We start from the raw sequence: 17,415 nt of genomic DNA, 5'->3' as shown, positions 1-17,415 counted from the left end.
TCAAATCAAAGGAGGACAAGGATCCTATCTTCATAAATGGGCCATATTTCATGGGGCCAAGGGGTCTCTATTGGAATAAATGGAGCCTCAAATTTGACTCTAATAATGACATTCCAATAGTAGCTCTAGTGTGTCTAAAACTCCCCCATCTTCCAATGTATTTATGGAATAAAGAAGCCTTCATAACAATCGAGAATTCTTTGGGTAAATACTAGGATTTAGTATATCCAAAAGACAATTATCCATGTGCAAGAATTCATGTAGAAGTAGACCTAGAAAAAGGATTTCTTAAACAATTTAGGCTCAATATAAATGGTTGGACGCATGTACAAGTACTGAATTATGATCAATTGTCGTTTAAATGTCAGTTTTGTCACAAATACAAACACTTCATCAGAAACAACAAAATGAGGCAGCAAGAACTAGAAGAAGTGAGAGAGGTAGACAATAGGAACAAAGGAACCACAAAGGCAAGAGCAGGGAAGATCCAAGAGAACCCTCCAAAGGAGAACCTAGGAAAATGGAGATAGGAAGAAAATAAATTTAAAGCCCTAAAAAATATACAAGAAGATGAAGTAGTGACAAAAAAATATCAGGGGCAAGGATCTCAAGGGAGAGGGCCAAGTCAGGAACCATGGAAGTCCCTGACAACCAAGGTAGCACACCCGGAAGGTACTTTGAAACAAGGAAAGAATACCCAGGAAGGACCAAAAAACCTAGGGCACTCCCTAGGTTCCAAAGGGTCACCATAAATCTAGATTCCAGAACCAGAAACATCTGACTTGTTAGATCTAGAAGATCTGAACCATGCAAGGGAAGTAAAGAGAGGAAGAAAAATGAACGTAAAAATATGAGAAATAAAGACACAAAGAGAAAAGGAAAAGGGCATGCAAACAACCTTAGATGCTACCATCCGACCCCCAAAAACAAAAATCCATAGTAAAACGGTGCTGACAGAACTAGGAAAAGGCTCGAAAAAACACAACACCAGAAATAAATGAAGTTTCTCTCTTAGAACTTTAGAAGGCTAGGACGAAGAAAAAAAAGAGGCAATGAGAGCCCTAAGAAAAACGGAAAGATCATAGATATTTTTTCTACAAGAAACTGAGCTGGAAGCAAGAACAACGTAGGAAGTAGGAATAAGGAATTGGAGGGGGAGTGAAGGGTTGGCAGCAGGGGCTATGAGAGCCTCCGGAGGAGTAATGACAATATGGGACTCAAGGAAAGTGGAGTTATAGAAATTGGAAATAAGATGACATTAGATTATCATGGTCATAAAGGTAAAAAGTCTTAACCTAACTATGTCTTTAGTAAACATGTATATTCATGTCTATTACAGGGAACGAAAAAGAATGTTGGGACTCATTAAGTGAATTTCTGGAATTAAATGAATGTGAGAACTTAATAGTGGTAGGGGATTTGAATACCACCTTTTGAAGCTCAAAAAAGAGGGAAGGAAAACTACCTAGGGATCCCATCAAATTATATATTGAAGGCCTGATGGCCAAATGGGATTGGATAGATGTAAAGCAAAAAAAGGGAGAATTCACATTGTCAAATAGAAGGGTAGGACCAAGCCATGTGGCAGCAAGATTAGACTGATTCTTAGTCCAGAGTTCAGTATCTCTAGGACCTTGGAAGGTGGAGTAAAAAATCCTTGCAGTGAACATCTAAGACCATAAATCAATCACCCTAATAGTGGATACCATAGACACGGGAGGACCCATCCCCTTCAGATTAAATCCCATTTGGATCAAGCAGGAAGGATTCTTCGAAGTAGTTAAGGAAGCTTGGGAAACTCTAGTCTCGACGTTGTCCTTATTTGTGTGGGAAGAAAAGCTCAGAAACATGAAGAAAAGGCTAAAATATTGGGCTTAAAGACTTTAAAATCCTCAGGATTAGAAATTAGACCTATAAAAGGAAATGGAGAAAGTTCAAAAATAAATTGAGCGAATGGAAGAAACGTATGAGATAATGAACAAAGAAGTTGAACTGGCTACAAAGTACTATAAATCATGTAGATAGGAGGAAGAGGAATGGAGAGAAAAGTACGGGTGCCTATGGCTAGTTTCAGGAGACAGAAACACATCCTACTTTCATAAACAAGCAAAGTTCAGCGAAGCAATCAATAGAATTACAGAAGTCAAAGGACAAGATGGGCAGAGAAGAGAGGGGCAGGAGGAGATCAAACAGGAAGAAACCAAGCACTTGAAGAGCTTTATCAGGAAATCGACCAAGATGATGAAGAGACCGAGGATCTTGATAGGTAGGAAGGAGAAACTAGAGAAATGATAAATGGAATTGCAACAATGATAATATACTAGGAAAATGATTATCTGTTAAAGAAAGTTAAAGATAAGGAAATATAGGAAGCATTTCTCGACCTCTAGTTGGATAAGGCCCTAGGACCTGATGGATTAACTGTAAATTTATATAAAGCATGTTGGGAGACAATCAAGATAGACTTATGGAGTATGGTAAACGATGTCATCAGGAACAAGAGAATTGGGAGAGCTATGAACTCAACATTCCTAGCCCTGATCCCAAAGGACAAAAACCCCACCTCTTTCAAGAGGTTTAGACCCATCTCACTATGCAACACTTCCTAAAAAATAGTGACAAAGATAATAGCAAAAAGGATAAGAAGTGTATTCAAGAATTGCATCTTGAAAAACCAGGGTGGGTTCATCCAAGGCAGGAAAATCTTAGACAATATTATTCTAGTCTAGGAAGCTATCTATTCAAGTAGGAAACAAGGGGAGCAGGGGATGATCCTGAAATTAGACATGGAAAATGCATTTTATCAGGTAAGACACAATTTCCTCTTCAAGGAACTTATAAAATTCAGATTTTTGGAAGAATTTTTGAATTGGATAAAAGCTTGTACCAGTGAACCTTGGATTACACCATTAGTAAATGGGAGACTTGGACCCTTCTTCGAGATCTCAAGATGATTGCAGAAAAAATTTTCCATTGCCCCCCTCTTTGTACATGGTCATGGAAAATAATCTAAGTAGGAGCCAAGAAAAGGAAAGAGTAAATGAAAATATCTCAGGGCTGGAAATCAATTGAGGAGTAAGAGTGATAAATCATGCACAATTTGCAGAAGACACCCTACCACTGGGAGGCACGTTGATTCCAATGGAATACTAATTCAAAAACGTTCTTGAAAACTACAACAAAGCCTTTGGAAGTTTGATAAGTATGTAGCAATATTTACGGTTGGAATATGGGGGCAAGAAGGTTAACCAAAATCGCAAGCAGATTGCGATTTTGACCTCTTCTGAAAAACATTGAAGATGTGAGACCACTAAAGCAATGGCTTGGTAGCCTCGGAAAATCAAAACTGGGGGATTTTGGAGAATGTGAGGAGGTTCAGGACTAGGCCTAGAAAGGTTGGAGATCACTTCCATTCCCAGAAGCCCTGCTTTTTGCATGGACACATCTCATAGATATTCTAAGGACCAGAACTTCGATCAGCAGAAATATAAAGGAAATAATGGGGTGGGGAGCCAAAGGAGTGTACTCGGTAAAGCAAGGGTATCATATCCTAACCCAAAATCCTATTGTCGTCAAAATGATATGGAAATAAATATGGAACAAGGAAGACCTGCCTAAAGTAAAAGTTTTATGTTGGGCACTCTGCCGTGGAAAAATCCTCACCAGAGAGAACCTGAAAAAAAAAAGAGGAATCCATGGACCTACATGTGTCCCCTATGTAGAGAAACCTAAGAAATGATATTGCATATATTCATACATTGCAAAAATTTTGGCGAGGTATGGTCAAATTGGAGGAGGACATGGGGAGGACCAGAGAATCACCAGACGACATTGAAAATATTTTTCTAAACAGGGAATAAAATTACTCTAGCCAATTAGAAAAAGCCTCTGATAAAAGAAGAGTTTAGAAAAATCTACCAAAATATTTGGTATGGAAAATATGGTTGGTGCAGAATGTCATAATCTTTAGAAATTAAATATGGACACTGGAAGTTATCACGGTTAAGGAATGGGGCTCCTACAATAAGTAATCAGGGATTGAGGTTGGCCCGATCAAGATGAAAATAACCTGGAGAAAAGACAAAAGGGATGGATCTGAAAATTCAAAAATCAACGAGTCCACAAGGAAAATGTAGGCCCAAAAAGGGAGGAATGGCACATCCAAAAGAGAAAAGAATAATGTGAAGCTTGGAAACAAAGCCATGAACGATACTAGCTCTTGGGATCAGAGAAGCAATGAACAATGAAGTCGAGCTTTCTAGGCTTAGTGAAGGTTTGAAACTGCTTATGGAAAAGGAAACATGACTGATGGGAATAACAAGGGACTCCTAAGTGACAATAGATACAATAAGAAGAGGAAAACATTTCCTTAACACTAAACTTAACTACCATCTCAACAAGGTCATGAGCGTAAGTACAAAGGTTGAGGACATAATATGGTTCCATGTCACATGGGAGTTAAATGTGGAGGCTGATGTACACGTGAACCAAGGAACTAAGATGAAAAATGGCGAGAGAAAGGTGACAACTAAAGATGACAACCCTCAAGGAAAATAAAGGACTATATAACATGCAAAGGGTTTCAACAAATAGTTATTAGACATCGTTTGTAATGTGCATGGAATTATTTTTTATTCATATATGTAGTTCTTAATATTAGTGAGGTGTCCTTGGAAACGTTGGGAAAAATGATGAGGGGGGGTGTTGAATCAGTACATTAACTTTCACAATAATGATTTTCCTTTTTAAACTATATACGCCATTTTTCTGAAACCAACCAGCATATGTTCGCGCCTATAAATAATGAAAGAATCATATATATAATACAAGTTGATAAACAACTACTTCATTGTCTTAAATCAGAGTGTGATGTATTTACTAAGCAATAAACAATTGCAATAAGAACAGAATAAATCAACACACATAAGCAACACAAATGAATACCAGGATTTTTCAGGTGGAAACCCAATGTGGGAAAAAACCACCACTACTATTGTCTCAGTCTTCAATCTTCTTATAATAAAAAGTGTTTATAAATTTCGTACTGGTGTAGACTTTTCCAGTATGCAAACATCTACCTGTTGAAGGTTACAACCTTCACTTGTTTTCCATCTTCTACTAAAAGGGAGCTCCAAGCCCCTAGCTCTTGTACTTGCTGATATGTTTACCGATATGTAGGCGCCAGGCCTACAGAAGGCTACTACCTTCACTGTTCCTCTGAGGACCACGTTTCATAAATTTTCAGAATGGATACTCTTGGTACATAACAATACAATATGAAGGCCATGTTTCATCAAATTTTCATACTGGACCCATCAGTAACATCAATCACCACTACAATGCAATCATCAAATACAACTGCATTTATCAATAATCAATCAATCTGAACAATCAAATCATTATCACAAGAACACAGATCTGAACCCAGAACATTGCAACAACAACCAAAACCAACTGCAACCTCAAAAATCATATGTTAGAATGTATACGCAACTTCAGCTAAGCCAACCTTCATGTATACACTACTTCCTTTAACCCAACCTATGTATACCTCTAAAGACAAAGACTTATAAACCTCTAAACCAAAAATTTTATCAACCAGTGACATTCTAAAGATCTACTGTCAAGTTACGGAGTTCTAAATAGATAGCAGCAAACATCACCATCTGACTCAATCAATCAATCAACCAAAATCAATCTCCTTACACAATCAGGTTTACTTTCAGATCTAATGAAGACAGTATTGACAAAGAGCAGTAAACCAACAACACTAATCAGATAGATCAGTCATCTCTGAATAACAAGCTTTTCTTCTGCATACACTACTTGGAAGTGCCAAACCAGCGTGTATACGCACCTTCACCAAGGCGGACTAGTGTATAGATCTACAAATAATAACTTATAACTTCATAGCTATTCTAGACTTCATACATACCCAAATCATAACATATAAAGGATAAAACATGCGTTAGCAATCATTTCTAGCCCATCCATTATCAGATCTTACAATCATAAGTCATTTTAAGTCTCGTGATCCTGATCCAACATTGTATCTAAAGGTGCACAAGATATTTCAGTTCATATCATAACCATAGCCCTTACAACATAAAATATACTTCAGATAGAATTATTCATGAAAAACAATTTCACTTGCACACTTAGCCCTTTTATCTTCTCCTCCTTATATAGTTTTAGTCTTTCTCAATACCTCGGACCAAACCAACACTTACAACATGTGGTATTCTTGGACGAGATCAAGTAACCGTTATTCCACTCAATATTGTGGGCTAATGCCATGGTATGGACCCTTGGTATTCATTAATCTTAATTTTCCATCCCATACACGCTCTTCCTTCGGAGAAAATGTGTGCATACGTATATGCACATTTTGTTCTGTGAACCTGCTTGTATACACTATTTGGACTAGGTGAACCAGTGTATAGAACTTAAAACATTCTTTTTCTTCAATTGCTTGATTTTGATCTGTAGTCCTTTGTCCCATCGTCATGTTATTCTGTACCATGACCTTGTTACCTCTGAATTGACCTGTTACAATGTGAGTTGTCCTTTATCAAATCTGAACTGACCTGTGAGTGGGTTTCCATCAAGGACAATACATGTACCATAATGCCAACAATATCCCCCGTTGGACTTGATGGCAACCCTATTGGTGTTGATTACTTCAAGATGTAGAACCTATTAAACATATCAAGCAACACCAAGATACTCTCCCCCTTTGACATCAAGGGCAAAGGGCGGACCAAGATATTCTCCTTAGTACATGCTGAGATGCACTATACTATCCATGCTCCCCCTGAGCACATGTAGAGTTTGCAAAAATATTTTTCAAAAGAATAGCATGACTCTATAACTCAACTAGGTGAGTATGAACTTCCTACTGGACCCATCAGTAACATCAATCACCACTACAATGCAATCATCAAATACAACTGCATTTATCAATAATCAGTCAATCTGAACAATCAAATTATTATCACAAGAACACAGATCTGAACCCAGAACATTGCAACAACAACCAAAACCAACTGCAACGTCAAAAATCATATGTTAGAATGTATACGCTACTTCAACTAAGCCAACCTTCATGTATACACTACTTCCTTTAACCCAACCTATGTATACCTCTAAAGACAAAGACTCATAAACCTCTAAACCAAAAATTTTATCAACAAGTGACATTCTAAAGATCTACTGTCAAGTTACGGAGTTCTAAATAGATAGTAGCAAACATCACCATCTGACTCAATCAATCAATCAACCAAAATCAATCTCCTTACACAATCAGGTTTACTTTCAGATCTAATGAAGACAATATTGACAAAGAGCGGTAAACCAACAGCACTAATCAGATAGATCAGTCATCTCTGAATAACAAGCTTTTGGCCTACAGAAGGCTACTACCTTCACTGTTCCTCCGAGGACCACGTTTCATAAATTTTCAGAATGGATACTCTTGGTACATAACAATACAATATGAAGGCCATGTTTCGTCAAATTTTCATACTGGACCCATCAGTAACATCAATCACCACTACAATGCAATCATCAAATACAACTGCATTTATCAATAATCAGTCAATCTGAACAATCAAATCATTATCACAAGAACATAGATCTGAACCCAGAACATTGCAACAACAACCAAAACCAACTACAACCTCAAAAATCATATGTTATAATGTATACGCTACTTCAGCTAAGCCAACCTTCATGTATACACTACTTCCTTCAATCTCCTTACACAATCAGGTTTACTTTCAGATCTAATGAAGACAGTATTGACAAAGAGCGGTAAACCAACAGCACTAATCAGATAGATCAGTCATCTCTGAATAACAAGCTTTTCTTCTGCATACACTACTTGGAAGTGCCAAACCAGCGTGTATACGCACCTTCACCAAGGCGGACTATTGTATAGATCTACAAATAATAACTTATAACTTCATAGATATTATAGACTTCATACATACCCAAATCATAACATATAAAGGATAAAACATGCGTTAGCAATCATATCTAGCCCATCCATTATCAGATCTTACAATCATAAGTCATTTTAGGTCTCATGATCCTGATCCAACATTGTATCTAAAGGTGCACAAGATATTTCAGTTCATATCATAACCATAGCCCTTACAACATAAAATATACTTCAGATAGAATTATTCATGAAAAAAACTTTCACTTGCACACTTAGCTCTTTTATCTTCTCCTCCTTATATAGTTTTAGTCTTTCTCAATACCTCGGACCAAAACAACACTTACAACATGTGGTATTCTTGGACGAGATCAAGTAACCGTTATTCCACTCAATATTGTGGGCTAATACCATGGTATGGACCCTTGGTATTCATTAATCTTAATTTTCCATCCCATACACGCTCTTCCTTCAGAGAAAATGTGTGCATACGTATATGCACATTTTGTTCTGTGAACCTGCTTGTATACACTATTTGGACTAGGTGAACCAGTGTATAGAACTTAAAACATTCTTTTTCTTCAATTGCTTGATTTTGATCTGTAGTCCTTTGTCCCATCGTCATGTTATTCTGTACCATGACCCTGTTACCTCTGAATTGACCTGTTACAATGTGAGTTGTCCTTTATCAAATCTGAACTGACCTGTGAGTGGGTTTCCATCAAGGACAATACATGTACCATAATTCCAACAATATCCCCCGTTGGACTTGATGGCAACCCTATTAGCGTTGATTACTTCAAGATGTAGAACCTATTAAACATATCAAGCAACACCAAGATACTCTCCCCCCTTGACATCAAGGGCAAAGGGCGGACCAAGATATTCTCCTTAGTACATGCTGAGATGCACTATACTATCCATGCTCCCCCTGAGCACATGTAGAGTTTGCAGAAATATTTTTCAAAAGAATAGCATAACTCTATAACTCAACTAGGTGAGTATGAACTTCCTAACACCAATTACTCATACATACATCAATCACCCAACCAAGTGGGGATATACCAAATGATCATACATGACTTGAAAAATTGCAATTATTGCATCATCCATCCCATCATATGTCCAAAAAAGGACTCATTCATAAGAGACATGTTATTACACCATAGGTCGTTACGTGACCTTTACAACAAATGATATTAACCTCTAAGACCATAGCTTAATGAAGCAACCATGATGCCAACAATGAATAATGTTTGTGAAGGCTAATGCCCCCCCTGAACCTGTGCTACCTTTGCATTGTCAACAATTCCTTCATCAAGGCATCTTCATCAATCAAATAAACAGCAATGAGAAAAGAATATCAACAGACTGTAACCATCAATATCAAATTGAACACTCATGTCAGAAATTGATTTTGTGACTGATCCACTGTTTTTCTATTAGAAAAACACATACGGTACTGCAGGCATAAAAACTCGCGTATATACACAACTCTGCTTCATGAAATCCACGTATAGGAAACATTCCTCTGAATATTGGTTTAACAACAGGATGAGGCAGAAAAAACTCCCAACTTTTGTCTGAGATATTCAAATGTTTCTCTGGGAAGAGGTTTGGTAAATATATCAGCAACCTGTTCTTTGTAGGGAACATACTCCATCTTAACCTTTTGTTCAAGCACTTGTTCTCATAGAAAGTGGTACTTAATGGGTATGTGCTTGGTCTTGGAGTGCATGAAAGGATTTTTCGAAATACTAATAGCACTTGTATTATCACAAAGAATGGAGATGGTTAGAGAACATGTGATTTGAATATCTTGTAATGTTTGCATCATCTAGAGTAGTTGTGTGCAACAAGATGCAGCAGCCACATATTCTAATTCAAATTTAGATAAGGCAATCAAACTTTGTTTCTTACTGAACCAAGATACTAATCGTGATCCCATATAGAATGCACCTCCACTAGTTCTTTTTCGGTCATCAACATTTCCATCCCAATCCGCATCTATATATGCATGAAGAGTGAGATCTGTATCTTTAGGATACCATAGACCAAAGTCTTGAGTTCCTTGGAGATATTTGAATATTCTTTTTACAGCATGAAGACGTGATTCCTTAGGATTGGCTTGGAATCTTCCAACAATTCCTACTGCATGCATGACATCTGGTCTAGTACCTGTTAGATAAAGTAAACTTCCAATCATAGATCTGTACGCTGGTTGATTCACTGTAGGAGATTCATCAATAGAACTGAGACTACATCTTGTTACCATTGGAGTACATACTGGTTTTGAATCTTCCATTCCGTACTTCTTCATAATCTGCTTGAGATATTTACTATATGAAAGAAAGATGCCATCTTTTGTTTGTTTTACTTGTAGACCAAGAAAATAAGTTAGTTCTCCAAGTAAATACATTTCAAATTCTTGCTTCATAACAATAGCAAAGTTTTGACTCATGGATTCTCCATTACCGCCAAAGATGATATCAACAACATAAACAACAATAATTAGCAGTTGATCATTCTCAATTTTTGTATATAATTTGTTGTCTGCAGATCATTTTGTGAAACCTTGTTGTTGAAGATACTTGTCAAGCCAATAATACCATGCCCTTGGAGCTTGTTTTAGTCCATATAAAGCCTTTTTGAGTTTGCATATAAGCTTTGCATCATTTCCCAGAATGAATCCTTGTAGTTGTTCAACATATACTTCTTCTTCTAAATCTCCATTAAGAAATGCAAATTTTACATCCATTTGATACACTTTGAGTTTTTGAAAACTTGAAAGAGAAAGAAACATTCTTATGGCTTCAAGTCTAGCAACAAGTGAAAAATTTTCTTCAAATTCTATACCTTCTAGTTGAGCATACCAGTTACAAACAAGCCTTGCTTTATTTCTAATAACCTCTCCATTTTCATTCAACTTTTTCTTGAATGTCCATTTCATTCCTATAACATTTTTATCATGAGGTCTAGAAACTAATTCCCAAGTATCATTCTTTTCAATTTGGTCAAGTTATTCATCCATGGCCTTAACCTAACATTCATCTCTGCTAGCTTCATTTACATTTTGTGGTTCTATGGAGGATAATAATGCCAGATGACTAGAAGCTCCTACAAGAGTTCTTCTTGTCTGTATTCCAGACCCTTTTTCTCCTAGAATTTGAGATTCTGGATGATTCTTTTGAACATACCTAGATGGAGCCTTATCCCTGTCAGATGTATCTTCTTCTGATGCTTCATTGGTTTCTTCCTCTATATCATTTCGATTTGATATGGGAAATAATTCACCGTCTTCATCATTATCATTTTCCTTTGCTAATGTCACCTATTCTAGATTTCTGCATGGTTCATCGATTATGTTAGGTCCCTATAATACTAGTGATTACCCCATTACTATTGTAGTTGTATCCCTTATTAATATTCTTGTGCCCATATTGTCCCCATATTGTTAGTATTGTGCCCCATAGAATCCCTCTATTGTTATTTTTGTGCCTTTATATTATTATTGTTAGGTCGGCTGGGTTATATGGTGACTCCTTAGACTCCTATATATAGAAAGGAGGTTTTGTCATTTGAATCATCAAAGAATCATTCATTTGTGTAATGTAAAGGAGGTTGCCCCCTCGAAGATACTGAATTCTAAGGCGTTGATATATCTTTTCTATCTTTTTGTGAGCTGGTTTCATAACATTTGGTATCAGAGCTTTGAATTCTAGGGTTTCGCTGCTCCAAACAGGTCATCGTGTCATTTGCGCTATAACTTTTTTTCTGCGACGTTTCAGATGCTAAAAAAAAAAAATTCATTTGGGCCAAAATCATTCTGAACTGCAAGTCTGAATTTCATAGACTTTCGTGCTATATTTGTGGAGATATGGTCTGAGGAAGTTGGCATTTTTACAGACTCCCGAATTACATTCCAAACAGGTGACTTGGGGAAAATAGTCATAACTTTTGTTTTGAGCATCAGATTTAAATTTCGTAAGAAGTTACATAAAGAGGACGGACTGTAGTTTCCTGTGTATATTTTTCAGATCCTAAGGTCGAAACAGTGACACGTGGCACTTCCTACAAGTTTGCTCTTTTGAAAAGGTCTATAATCAAGTCATCTTGGGAGATTGTGCATAAATCTGCCTTGGAGAATCTAAATTCAATCAGACTGGTGGCATTGGAAAGAGGACACAGAGGGCTACTACATGTCACAATTTTAGAACTGTATGATCCGAAATTACAGAGATACATCAGAGGCACTATCAAGCTCAAGTGAAAAAAGGTGTGTAGATTTTTTTTTTAATTTTTTCTTAATCTTGGTTTGAAAATTTATTTTGAAGGAATTCAAAGGGCATAGTAGAGCATTATTATGGGTAATTGATGCCCCGAGGAAAGAAAACAAAAACACCTAGTAAGCAACCTGAAAGCTCTAGCATGGCTTATGAAGAAGAGGAAAAAATGCAACATGATATATCAAAATTACGAGACCAAGTACAACAAATGTCACTCACACAAAAATTAACAAAATCTAAGATGGATGGTTTAAAGAAAAATGTAGAAGCTAAGATGAATGACGTGGAAGCTAGGATGGATGATTTGAAGATAGATTTGAAGACAGGCATGGCAGATTTGAAGACAGATTTGATAAATTTTCTACAAGAAATACTTACTAATGGTGAAAGGGTAGTAAATGAAACTCATGATGAGAACAAAATAAATGTTAATCATGATTTCATGGACTCTAATGTTGGATCGAAGACCCACCATATTCCAAAAATTGATATGAGGAAGTTTGATGGCAAGGATCCTGTAACATGGATATTACAGATGGAGCAATTTTTCGATCTCAATAATGTGCAAAATACACAAAAGGTATGTATTGCAACTTTATATTTAGAACCAAATCAGTTTGTATGGTATCAATGGCTTTGCTCTCGTAAACAAATTATCACTTGGGAAATTTTTACAGAAGAATTGAAAACACATTATGAGGATACAAAAAGCAACACTTTTTTTAGCTAATTGGTAAGTCTCAAACAAAAGGGTTCAATAATGGAGCACATTGAGGAGTTCCAAAACTTGAACATAAGGGTAAAAAATATTCCAGAGGAGCATAGGATTGATGTGTTCGTAGGGACTTTAAAGGATAATATCCAACATGATGTTCACCTTTGGGAACCTGATTCATTAGAGAAGGAATTCAGGTTAGCAAGGAAAATGCAAAGCAAAATTATGGCAACTAGAAAGCCTACCACTCACAACTATAAAGAGGGAAGTGTTTTTGCCCCTAGCCTTCCAGAACCTATAAGGTTGACACCACAACAATTGGAATAAAATTGAGAAAAAGGTCTTTGTTATAGTAGTGATAACAAATACAGTAAAGGTCATAAGTGTGTTAAGAAGAAATTATTCTACATAGATTGTGAAGAGGAAGAAGAAAAGGAGAAAGTAAGGTCAAAAGAAGAGGATATACTCCAAGAACAAAGCCTAGATAAAGAAGAAATGAATCTAACCATATCTTGTAATGCATTGGCTGGAATTACCACTCCTCAAACCATCAAGATAGAAGGAGAAATCAAGAAGAAAAAGGTATTAGTGTTGATTGATTCAGGAAGTACCCACAATTTTATTCATTGTAAGATAGCAAAAGAATTGAATTGCTTCCTATATCCAACACCAAAGTGTCAAGTGATGGTTGCAAATGGAGGAATGATAAAATGCTCTAGAAAGTGCCATAATATCAAGCTATCCATGGGAGAATATATATTGACTAGCCCAATGCCTTCCATTCCAATGGGAGGTGCTAATGTTGTACTAGGAGTCCAATGGCTACAATCCTTAGGTACAATAGCTTTTAATTTTCAAGAACTTTTCATGAAATTTTCTATGGAAGGAAAGGAAGTTTAATTAAGGGGTATTGCAGGGAAACCATGAAAGATAATCAGCTCTAATGGTATGACAAAGTTTCTAAAAAAGAAACAAAGAGGTGTAATTGCACAATTATGTTCGCTAGATGTTTCCACATCGAAATCATCTATTTCTATAGATCTCCAAAAAGTCTTGGACAATCATTCCAAGGTATTTGAGACTCCCAAAGGTCTCCCACCTATTCGTGATCATGATCATGCTATTCATCTAATTCCAGGAAGTGTTCCTCCAAACATCAGGCCATACAGATATCCATATGCCCAAAAGAGTGAAATTGAACGTATGGTTGCAGAAATGCTAGAGGCGAGTATAACTCAACCTAGTCAAAGTTCTTTCTCTGCTCCAGTAGTAATGGTGCACAAGAAGGATGGATCATGGCACATGTGTCCAGATTATAGGGAGATCAACAAGCTCAATATTAAAGATAAGTTTCCCATTCCTGTCATTGATGAATTACTGGATGAATTGCGTGGATCAATTTACTTCACCAAGTTGGATCTTCATTCAGGATATCATCAAATCAGAATGAAGACTGAAGATATTTCGAAAACAACATTTAGAACTCATGAGGGTCATTATGAGCTTTTGGTCATGCATTTTGGCCTTACCAATGCACCTTATACATTTCAAGGTTTGATGAATTCCATTTTCAAACCCTTCCTTAGAAAATTTGTGTTAGTATTTTTTGATGATATACTAATCTACAGCAAGTCTTGGAAGGATCATGTTGAACATGTTGACAGGGTGCTACAACTATTGGAGGAGAAACAATTATATGCAAAAAGATCCAAATGTTTCTTTGCAGTACAAGAGGTGGAATATATAGGTCATATTGTATCTCATGAAGGAGTTAAAGTAGACCCTAGCAAAAATAAAGCCATTAAGGAATGGAAAATACCCACATCCATAAAGCATCTGCGAGGATTTCTCGGGTTGACAGGGTATTATTGTAAGTTTGTTAAGAATTATGGGAGAATAGCAACACCTCTTACAACATTATTGAAGAAAGATGCATTTTCATGGACTCCAGAAGCAACAAAGGCCTTTGAACATCTTAAAGAGGCAATGTGCCAAGCACCAGTCTTAGCTACATCGGACTTCACAAAAACCTTTATTGTGGAATGTGATGCTTCAGGAAATGGAATTGGTGTTGTTCTAATTCAAGATGAAAGACCCATTGCTTTTGAAAGTCATCCAATCAAGGGAAAGTTTTTACATAAAGCTATTTATGAGAAGGAAATGTTGGCAATACTACATGCACTTAATAAATGGTGACCCTACCTAATGGGAAGACACTTCAAGGTAAAAATGGATCATGATAGCCTTAAATACTTTTTAGAACAAATATTATCCTCTGAAGAGCAACAAAAGTGGGTCACAAAGATGTTGGGTTATGACTTTGAAATCATCTACAAAAAAGGGAAGCAAAATGTGGTGGCAGATGCACTCTCAAGAAAGGATGAGGATGTGGAAGCATTGTTGTGCACCATTTCTATCATCCAACCAATTTGGATAAACGAAGCAAGGGAGGAATGGAAGAATAATGAATAAGTGTGGGCACTTATTCGAAAGTTACAACAAGATTCCAGTACATTTGATACATTTAGCTGGCAAAATGATTTGTTATGGTACAAAGATCGCTTATACCTCTGTAAGAATTCCCAACTCAAACAAAAGTTTCTTATGGAATTGCACACTTCTCCCTTAGGAGGGCACTCAGGATTTTTAAAAACTTACCATAGGGTTAAGAAGGAATTTTTTTGGGATGGCCTTAAATTAGATATTCAAAAGTTTGTGGCGGAATGTTTGGTTTGCCAACAAAATAAAGTTGAAACAATTAAGACCCCGGGTCTATTACAACCTTTATCCATTCCAAGCCAACGTTGGGACGAGGTTTCAATGGATTTTATCACAGGTTTACCCAAGTCTGAGGGAAAGAGTGTCATCATGGAGGTAGTTGACAGACTTACCAAGTATGCACACTTTTGTACATTATCACATCCATTTAAATCCAGTACAGTTTCTACTCCATTTATGGAAACAATTCAAAAGCTACATGGAAACCCAAAGATTATTGTAAGTGACAGAGATCCCATTTTCACTGGAAATTTTTGGACAGAATTATTTTCTTGTCTTGGTACTCAGTTAGCTCATAGCTCATCTTATCATCCTCAATCTGATGGGAAAACTGAGATAGTAAACAAATGTTTGGAAGGATATCTTCGTTGCTTCATATCTGATAAACAGACACAATGGGTCAAATGGTTGCCTTTGGTTGAATGGTGGTATAACACTTCCTTCCATACAGCAACAAAAATGACCCCATTTATGGCACTTTATGGATATCAACCACCATCCATCACATCATATTTAAGAGAAAATTCTAAGGTTCAAGCAATGGAACATCACATCGAGCATCAACAACAAGTCCTCCAACTCTTAAAGGATAACCTCGTGTTGGCGCAGAATAGAATGAAACAACAGGCAGATCAAAATCGCAGCGAAAGAATTTTTGATGTAGGTGATTGGGTATTCCTACGGCTACAACCATATAAATAAATGTCCCTCAAGCAAGCTAAGAAGGATAATAAATTATCACCAAATTATTATGGTCCGTACAAGGTGTTGCAAAAGATTGGTACTATGGCATACAAATTGGAGCTCCCTGCAGCTTCTCGAGTGCACCAAATCTTCCATGTTTCATGTTTAAAGAAGGTTATAGGCGACAAGCTCCCAGTTCAAACAATGTTTCCAGAACTTGACGAGGAAAGAAAAATTATATTGGAACTGGAAGCAGTCAGAGAAACAAGAACTCGACAGCTACGAAATCGATCAATTTCGGAGTATCTCATCAAGTGGAAGAACTTATCCACTCAAGATTCCACATGGGAGGATGAGAATTTTATATAGAAGCATCTAGAAATACTCAAGCGTTGAGGACAACACTTTTTTGACAGAGAGGGGCATGTTAGGTCCCTATAATACTAATGATTACCCCATTACTATTGTAGTTGTATCCCTTATTAATATTCTTGTGCCCCTATTGTCCTGATATTGTTATTACTGTGCCCCATAGAATCCCTCTATTGTTATTTTTGTGCCTTTATATTATTATTGTTAGGTCAGCTGGGTTATATGGTGACTCCTTAGACTCCTATGTATAGAAAGGAGGTTTTGTCATTTGAATCATCAAAGAATCATTCATTTGTGTAATATAAAGGAGGTTTCCCCCTCGAAGAGGCTGAATTCTAAGGCATTGATCTATCTTTTCTATCTTTTTGTGAGTTGGTTTCATAATAGATTACAACATCATTGCATTCAACAATTTTTCAAAGTCTCTTATTATAACATTTGTATCCTTTACTTCTAGATGAATAACCAAGAAATATTCCTTCGTCTTCTCTGGGTTCAAACTTACCAATTTTTTCATCTGTCTTTTGGATGAAACATTTGCTTCCAAAAACTCTAATGTGTTTTACAGTACGAGGCTTCCCATACCAAAGTTCATATGGAGTTTTATCACTATTTACACAAACATGAGCTTTGTTGAGAAT

This window comes from Pinus tabuliformis, chromosome X (assembly GCF_031772625.1).
Source record: "Pinus tabuliformis cultivar Carrire ecotype Pingquan chromosome X, CPIR1, whole genome shotgun sequence".
In the NCBI taxonomy this organism is placed as follows: Eukaryota; Viridiplantae; Streptophyta; class Pinopsida; order Pinales; family Pinaceae; genus Pinus; species Pinus tabuliformis.
The sequence above is the reverse complement of the archived record's forward strand: the minus strand, read 5'-3'. Positions refer to the sequence as shown.